Source organism: Protomyctophum parallelum (genome assembly GCF_964188405.1).
Source record: "Protomyctophum parallelum genome assembly, chromosome: 8".
In the NCBI taxonomy this organism is placed as follows: Eukaryota; Metazoa; Chordata; class Actinopteri; order Myctophiformes; family Myctophidae; genus Protomyctophum; species Protomyctophum parallelum.
In genome coordinates, this window is record NC_139703.1 from 4,137,857 (window position 1) to 4,145,356 (window position 7,500).

The 7,500-nt window shown below is 46.1% G+C and overlaps 1 protein-coding gene and 1 long non-coding RNA gene across 2 annotated transcripts in view; both read left to right on the top strand.

The window, feature by feature from the left end:
* LOC310862765 overlaps positions 1 to 7,500 on the top strand; it is a 191,228-nt gene that overhangs the window by 132,224 nt on the left and 51,504 nt on the right. The gene's annotated exons all lie outside the window — the stretch shown is intronic.
* LOC310862741 (retinoic acid receptor gamma-A-like) overlaps positions 2,815 to 7,500 on the top strand; it is a 53,515-nt gene continuing 48,829 nt past the window's right edge. The window contains exons 1-2 of the mRNA XM_083770809.1: positions 2,815 to 2,996; positions 4,981 to 5,112. The gene's annotated coding sequence lies outside the window, so the exon portion shown is untranslated. The remainder of the gene's footprint in view (positions 2,997 to 4,980; positions 5,113 to 7,500) is intronic.

Genomic DNA, 7,500 nt, shown 5'->3' on the forward strand with positions numbered 1-7,500 from the left:
GGGGTCAGACCAGAGCCATAGAGATACAGAGTTACGTCATTGAGGGTCAGTGCTGTCGCCTCACAGCTAGAAGGTGTTCGATTCCCGCTGGGGGCGTGTTCTCTCCTCCGTGTCATCAGAGCCCATACCGGAGGCGGGGTTGGCCAAAGGGCCTTTCTGTGTGGAGTTTGTATGTCTCCCCGTGTGGGGAACATGTGTGCGTGCGTGCGTGCGTGCGTGCGTGCACGGGGGAAGAGTTCCATGTGGAAGAGTTTATCCTAAATTAGCAGTGGTCTGGGGGCGGGGCAGCCTGGTGGCGTAGGGCTGTGATTGGCTGGTTCCCTGGCGGAACGGACGCTCGCAGGTACTGAGGAAAAAGAAACACAGTGCAGAGGGCAGGGTGAGCGGGTGCAGGTGTGTGTGTGTGTGTGTGTGTGTGTGTGTGTGTGTGTGTGTGTGTGAGCGCGTGTGTGCGGGCGTAGTGGGTCATGGGAATAATGAGTAGGTTTTATGTGCGTGTGTCTCCAAGGGGTTAATTGTGCCCATGAATACTCTCTGCGTAGCGGGGCTGCCCCCCCCTCCCCCAGGCACCCCCCCCCCTCCCCCAGGCAGCCCCCCTCCCCCCCCCCCCTCCAGTCAGGCTGGCAAGGCGAACACAGAGACTCTTTATAAAACAACTAGAGCTGATTGAAATCATATGGTTCTGTCTGGAGGAAACCCAAAGACAGCACTGCTGCTACGCTAACCGTTAGCACTGCTGCTACGCTAACTGTTGGCACTGCTGCTACGCTAACCGCTAGCACTGCTGTTATGCTAACCCGCTAACCGTTAGCACTGCTGCTACGCTAACCGTTAGCACTGCTGCTACGCTAACCCTCTAACCGTTAGCACTACTGCTACGCTAACCCTCTAACCGTTAGCACTGCTGCTACGCTAACCCTCTAACCGTTAGCACTACTGCTACGCTAACCCTCTAACCGTTAGCACTGCTGCTACGCTAACCCTCTAAACGTTAGCACTGCTGCTACGCTAACCCTCTAACCGTTAGCACTGTTGCTACGCTACCCCTCTAACTAGGGTGGCCAGACGCCCGGTTTCACGCCGGACAGTCCGGTTTTAGACCCACCTGTCCTCCTCCCACCTCAACCTCTGGCCGGACACATAATTGTCCGTTTTTTTGTGATATACAGTGCTTGTGTCATTTACTGTCATTTACGTCGTCTGCCTGGGTATTAAAATCTCCGCAGCGAGCCGGCCACACTCCCTCTGTCTTAAAAAGAGAGAGGCGAGTGGAGACGTTCAGAGTGTTGCCATGTCCGCTTAATTATAAGCGACTTTGGGCTTGTTTTATATAATAGGCTACTAAGCCTAGTCAGGCCTCTTTTGGGCTTGTTTTCATAGACATGGTTGCTTGGTTCTCTTCCAAAACCTGGCAATACTGCCAGTGGGATGGTCGGTTTGTTTGTTGTGGAATGTGTGTTCTCTCACAATCACTTTAGTATAGTTAATGCAGAGATAAATAAACCAAATATGCCGAAATGAAAAACGACATTTAATGAGTAATGGAGCAGGGGACTCCACATCATAAAGAAAGGGAGGCTGTGTGAACATATAGGCTACTGGCTTCATTCTATGTCCCACACCGATGACCATAAAACTGTATAAAAAAACCCACAAGAAAGAGATTAACCATAAAACATATCTACACATGAAATAAAATAAATTGATTATAAAATGAATGGCCTTTGTGGTACCCTATAATTTAAAAAGGTTAATTTTTTTTTTTTTTTTTTGCGGCTTACGCCTTTTATTGATTTTTTGAAGGGACAGACAGTAGGCTGACAGGAAACGGGAGAGAGATGGGGGATGACATGCAGTAAAGGCCGTGTCGGGCTCGGGAGTCGAACCCGCGGCACACTGCGACTGGATTACCAGTCAGGTGCCCAGACCGTTACGCCACGGCCTGGGCCAAAAGGTTAATTTAATTAGCAAATATATGTTCTCTGTGGACATAATGCTGGAGATGATGGTGGTGAAAATCAGGTGCAATAGTAGTAGTAATAATATTAATATACGGGGGGGGATCTGGGAGGGGGGGGGGGGGTCGGGGGAGCGAGCCCCACAAAAGTGTCCTCCTTTCTGAGGTCTTGCAGGTGGCCACCCTACCTCTAACCGTTAGCACTGCTGCTATGCTAACCGTTAGCACTGCTGCTACGCTAACCCTCTAACCGTTAGCACTGCTGCTACGCTAACCTTCTAACTGTTAACACTGCTGCTACGCTAACCGTTAGCATTGCTGCTACGCTAACCCTCTAACCGTTAGCACTGCTGCTACGCTAACCGTTAGCACTGCTGCTACGCTAACCCTCTAACCGTTAGCACTGCTGCTACGCTAACCGTTATCACTGCTGCTACGCTAACCGTTACACTGCTGCTACGCTAACCCTCTAGTCTATACCTAAAATGTAGCGGTTTACTTTTTATTTATTTTAGTTCATCTTTTACTCAAGCGGGACAATAACTCTGTTTGATTGATGACATTGTTACTATATCACATACTGATGTCTCTCTCTCTCTCTCTCTCTCTCTCTCTCTCTCTCTCTCTCTCTCACAGTGGGGTGTATGTCTCTCTATCGTGTCTTACTGTCTCATATTGGGGTATATCTACAGTCTCTCTCTCACAGTGGGGTGTATGTCTCTCTATCGTGTCTTACAGTCTCTCTCTCACAGTGGGGTGTATGTCTATCTATCGTGTCTTACAGTCTCTCTCTCTCCAGGCGCTGCGGGGGGGCAGCCCGTGGCTGCAGAGCACGGGGGGCGGTCCTCCGGCCCAGCGGAGCGGCGAGGAGGCCAGGCCGCTGGGCGAGCGGCGGACAGGAAGTGGCGTGAAGTACCAGCTGGCGGCCGCGGACTTCCCCGAGCGGCGGACAGGAAGTGGCGTGAAGTATCTGGCGGCGGCGGACTTCCCCGGCTCGGCGCGCGTCCACTACGCCATGGCAGCCAACCGCGAGCGCCAGGTGGGCACGCAGTGCATGCTGGGAAGTAGCTGCCCATGCAGTGCATGCTGGGAAGTAGCACGCAGTGCATGCTGGGAAGTAGCTGCCCACGCAGTGCATGCTGGGAAGTAGCACACAGTGCATGCTGGGAAGTAGCACGCAGTGCATGCTGGGAAGTAGCTGCCCATGCAGTGCATGCTGGGAAGCAACACGCAGTGCATGCTGGGAAGTAGCTGCCCATGCAGTGCATGCTGGGAAGCAACACGCAGTGCATGCTGGGAAGTAGCTGCCCATGCAGTGCATGCTGGGAAGTAGCAACGCAGTGCATGCTGGGAAGTAGCACGCAGTGCATGCTGGGAAGTAGCAACGCAGTGCATGCTGGGAAGTAGCAACGCAGTGCATGCTGGGAAGTAGCAACGCAGTGCATGCAGGGAAGTAGCTGCCCACTCAGCAACAGTGGGACAGCCCATTCATCCAATCAGCAAGGTTCTAACTATAGGTGTAACTCCCCATAGACAGCCCATCCATCCAAACAGAAAAGTCCTCTCTGATTGTATTAAACAAAGTCAAACTCACCAACATAGCATCTTCTGTACGGAAAGCAATTGAATTACCCTCTTTCTATCCGCAAAGTGTTTGTTTAATAAAAAAATCCACCATAGACACGTTGTTATGAGCTACTTTGTGTCCTTTGTGATTAATTTTTCTAAGTGCTGGAGTTTGGAAGCGCTCGTTGACTGTCACTCAACGGCCCAGGCGTACCGCCTGTTTAGAATGTGCACATAATGCAGGAGAATGAAAACAAGCGCTTCCATACTCTGATACTACTTAATAATCATCTGCAAGGGATTTCTTGACGGGAAGCAGCTCATAACATGTCTACGGTGTTATTATGTCTACAGTGGGTTTGAGGTTTGAGGCAGTGTTGTTTTTCTATTTCTATTTTAGTTTTAGTCATATAGTCTTTGGACTGAAACTTAATTTAGTTTTAGTCACATTTTAGTCACCTGGAAATGTCTTAGTGTTAGTCTAGTTTTAGTCGACTAAATGTCATAAGATTTTAGTCGACTAAATCTACAGTTGATTTAGTCGACTAAAATGTATTTTGGCGGGTCTTGATGCCGTGTTTTTACACCGATCTACAAGCTCACGTCGCGTTGCGACGCGTTGTGAGCTTGTAGATCAGCTATTTTCAGCATGCAACCAAGTGTAAAATTACTTATACTGGATCTGTTGTCCACTAGTCCCTTCCTAGCATTTTAGTCTAGTTTCTTTCTGTTGACGAAATTGTCAATATATTTAGTCTAGTTTTAGTCATCATAGCTTAGTTTTCATTTAGTTTCCATTTAGTTTTCGTCAGTGGAAAAAGGTAGTCGACGAACATTTTTCGTCTTAGTTTTAGTCGACGAAAACAACACTGGTTTGAGGCTATTTTATTTTTTACTTTACTGAAGTATCCGGTTTCAGTACTTTTACTTCTGCTCCTCTACATCTCAGAGGAAAATGTTGTACTTGTTTTTTTACTACAGTTATTTGAAAACGTATAGTTACTAGTTGCTTTGTATTGTAATTGTCATTGTAAACAAAATGCATTAAAAACTTCAGCTCAACATTTCGGCCATTTGAAAATAGCGATGCGACGCATTGTGAGCTTTTAGATCTGCTATTTTCAAAAGATGTTTATACATTTTGAAAGACTAGAAATGGGACATTTCGCATAAACTACTTTTAGTAGTAGTACATTTTTATGCTTTTGATTGATTGATTGATTTAGAATTACAGTCCATTTCAAGCACAACTTCAATACAGAGACTGTTAACTGTGAGTGGACGACACCATAAAGCATTACACTTGTTTACAAGAGGTCCACCGTGTTCAATTCATCATAACATTTAGAGACGTACAAATAGCCAAAAACAGGAAATCATCAGAGTACATTTTGAATTTCAGTCGTTTTTAATGTAGTGAAATAATTGAGTACCTTTTTTTTTTCTTGCCACTGCAGGTGGGTCACATGACCGCCGGCTTCCCTCGGGGGCCGTCTACCCGTGGAGCCACTCCCCCTTCGACCTGCTGGCCAATAGCAGCCTGTTCGAGACGCTTCGGGGCGGACCTACCCAAAGAGATGCCGCGTTGTGTGAGTACAAAGACCGCCGGTAACTTTGGGTTGGTTTTATTCACAGCGGTGAGAGTTTGTGTAAACACAAACATTGACGACAAAAGTGAGGACGCGAATTGTGATTGGCCCGGCGTGATTGGGGTGAGAGACGTGCATTGGTTGAGAATGAGATGATGCTGTCAGGGGTTCAGGCCGTTTTGATTGGCTTTGATTTCCTCTCTCAGCTTTCTGGCGTGCCTCCTCGTTTTCCCCACACCTCACCTGTGCAGTGCCTCATCCTTGATTGTTATAGCCTGACTCCGACCAGATGGTGGCAGTATTGAGTTCACATTAGTTCCACCTCCTGCCTTCATCTGGTCTCTCTCAAGCGGTTATAACAATGAACAGGAAGCAGTGGGACAAACATCTGATCTCTCCATCATCATTTGGAGTTGTAGTCTTAGTTGTTAGGCTGTGTTTACATGTGCGCTGTGGCACAGCTTCAATATGTCAGCAGACTGGGCGGCTAGGCTAGCTAGTTTCTGTTCTCCCAGAGAGCAGCAGACTGGGTGGCTAGGCTAATGGCAGTAACGCTAACGCACACCCTCTGGTGCAATATTGATTAATTAGGAAACGAGCCCAAAATAAGCAACAACTGCACTTCAGAAATAAGCAAGTATAGTACAAGTACAAGCCAAAGTGGCTTATAATCAGCAGACTTGGCAACGGAGGCTGTGGGGAGTATAGAAGGAGTTTACTGTACTTTCTTCCAGGAAAATAGGTTTTTTTTTCTTCTTTTTCCATGTGGTAAACCTCACTGTACTGACCACTGTAGTCTCTCTCTCTCTCTCTCCCTCTCTCTCCTCTCCCTCTCTCTCTTCTCCCTCTCTCTCCCCTTGTGGTAAAGCAGCAGACATGAAACAAGGGATCTTTTATATTTTCTCTCTCTCTCTCTCTCTCTCTCTCTCTCTCTCTGTCTCTCTCTCTCTCTGTCTCTCTGTCTCTCTCTCTGTCTCTCTCTCTCTCTCTCTCTCTCTCTCTCTCTCTCTCTCTCTCTCTCTCTCTCTCTCTCTCTCTCTCTCTCTCTCCATGTGGAGGTGAATCAAATTATTACAAGTTATGAAAGAAAGACAGACATGGATCCTGCCTTGTGTGTGTGTGTGTGTGTGTGTGTGTGTGTGTGTGTGTGTGTGGCGTAGTGCCGTTGTTTGCCAGAGGGGGTGCTGTTGCTCTGCGTTGGAAACAAAGACAAGACAGACAGGCTTGAAAAAAAGAAAGTCAACCTGTTGGAGCAGATTCATATAATAATATAGTAATAATAATAATAATAATAATAATAATAATAATAATAATAATAATAATAATAATAATAATAACAAGCAGAGCGTGCAAGTACTGTCGACCGCTACAAAATGTCAAATCTCAGCTTCTCTGTGAAGGAACTTTTGAAATTTTGAATTATTAGGTTTAGCTATTTGCTACCTACCTACTTTATGCATGTAAAAAAGTAGTATTATGAAGTATGGTACAAGTTTCCATCTATAAAAGAAATACAGTTTTATCGATTTAGAATTATTCTGGATCCCTTTTTTAGTTTCTCAAAGAAAATAAATCATCGGTATCCGATGAAAAAAAAAAAGGTATATAAACTGAAATAAAATATGTTATCACTATACAGTATAATTATTTAATTATTTATTTTAAATTGTCAATTGCTTTCCAATGTACTTAATCTTAGACTATAGTGATATTAATACTAAATGCCTCTGTGTGTTATATGTAATTTGTAAGTTGATTAGCGGTATAACTGTGGTTACTTTGCGCCACTTTTGATGCGTATGAACCGTCCCAGCATATGACGTCAGGGTATATAACTGGTATAACCAGCTCTCAATGAGGACGTAATAAAGATGTGGATTAAAGGACCCAATGCCAGAGTGTAATTGTTTCCGATGGTGACGTAATGACGATATGTTTTAGTGTCGGGGAGGAATAAAGGTAATGCTCCTGTGTATACATGTATGTAATCTGGCACCACTGCCGTATCAGGCACAAGTAGTGATTACGTCATTTGCTGGGACGGTGCGTACGCATCGAATATGCTGGGACGGTGCATACGCATCGAATATGCTGGGACGGTGCATACGCATCGAATATGCTGGGACGGTGCATACGCATCGAATATGCTGGGACGGTGCGTACGCATCGAATATGCTGGGACGGTGCATACGCAACGAATATGCTGGGACGGTGCATACGCATCGAATATGCTGGGACGGTGCGTACGCATCGAATATGCTGGGACGGTGCGTACGCATCGAATATCGTTCCGGGGCGAAACTAGTACTTGCGTGCTCTGCTTGCGCAGGTAATAATAATAACAGGTGAATATTATGATGTGTTTGGAGAGAACATAAAATGGACCTT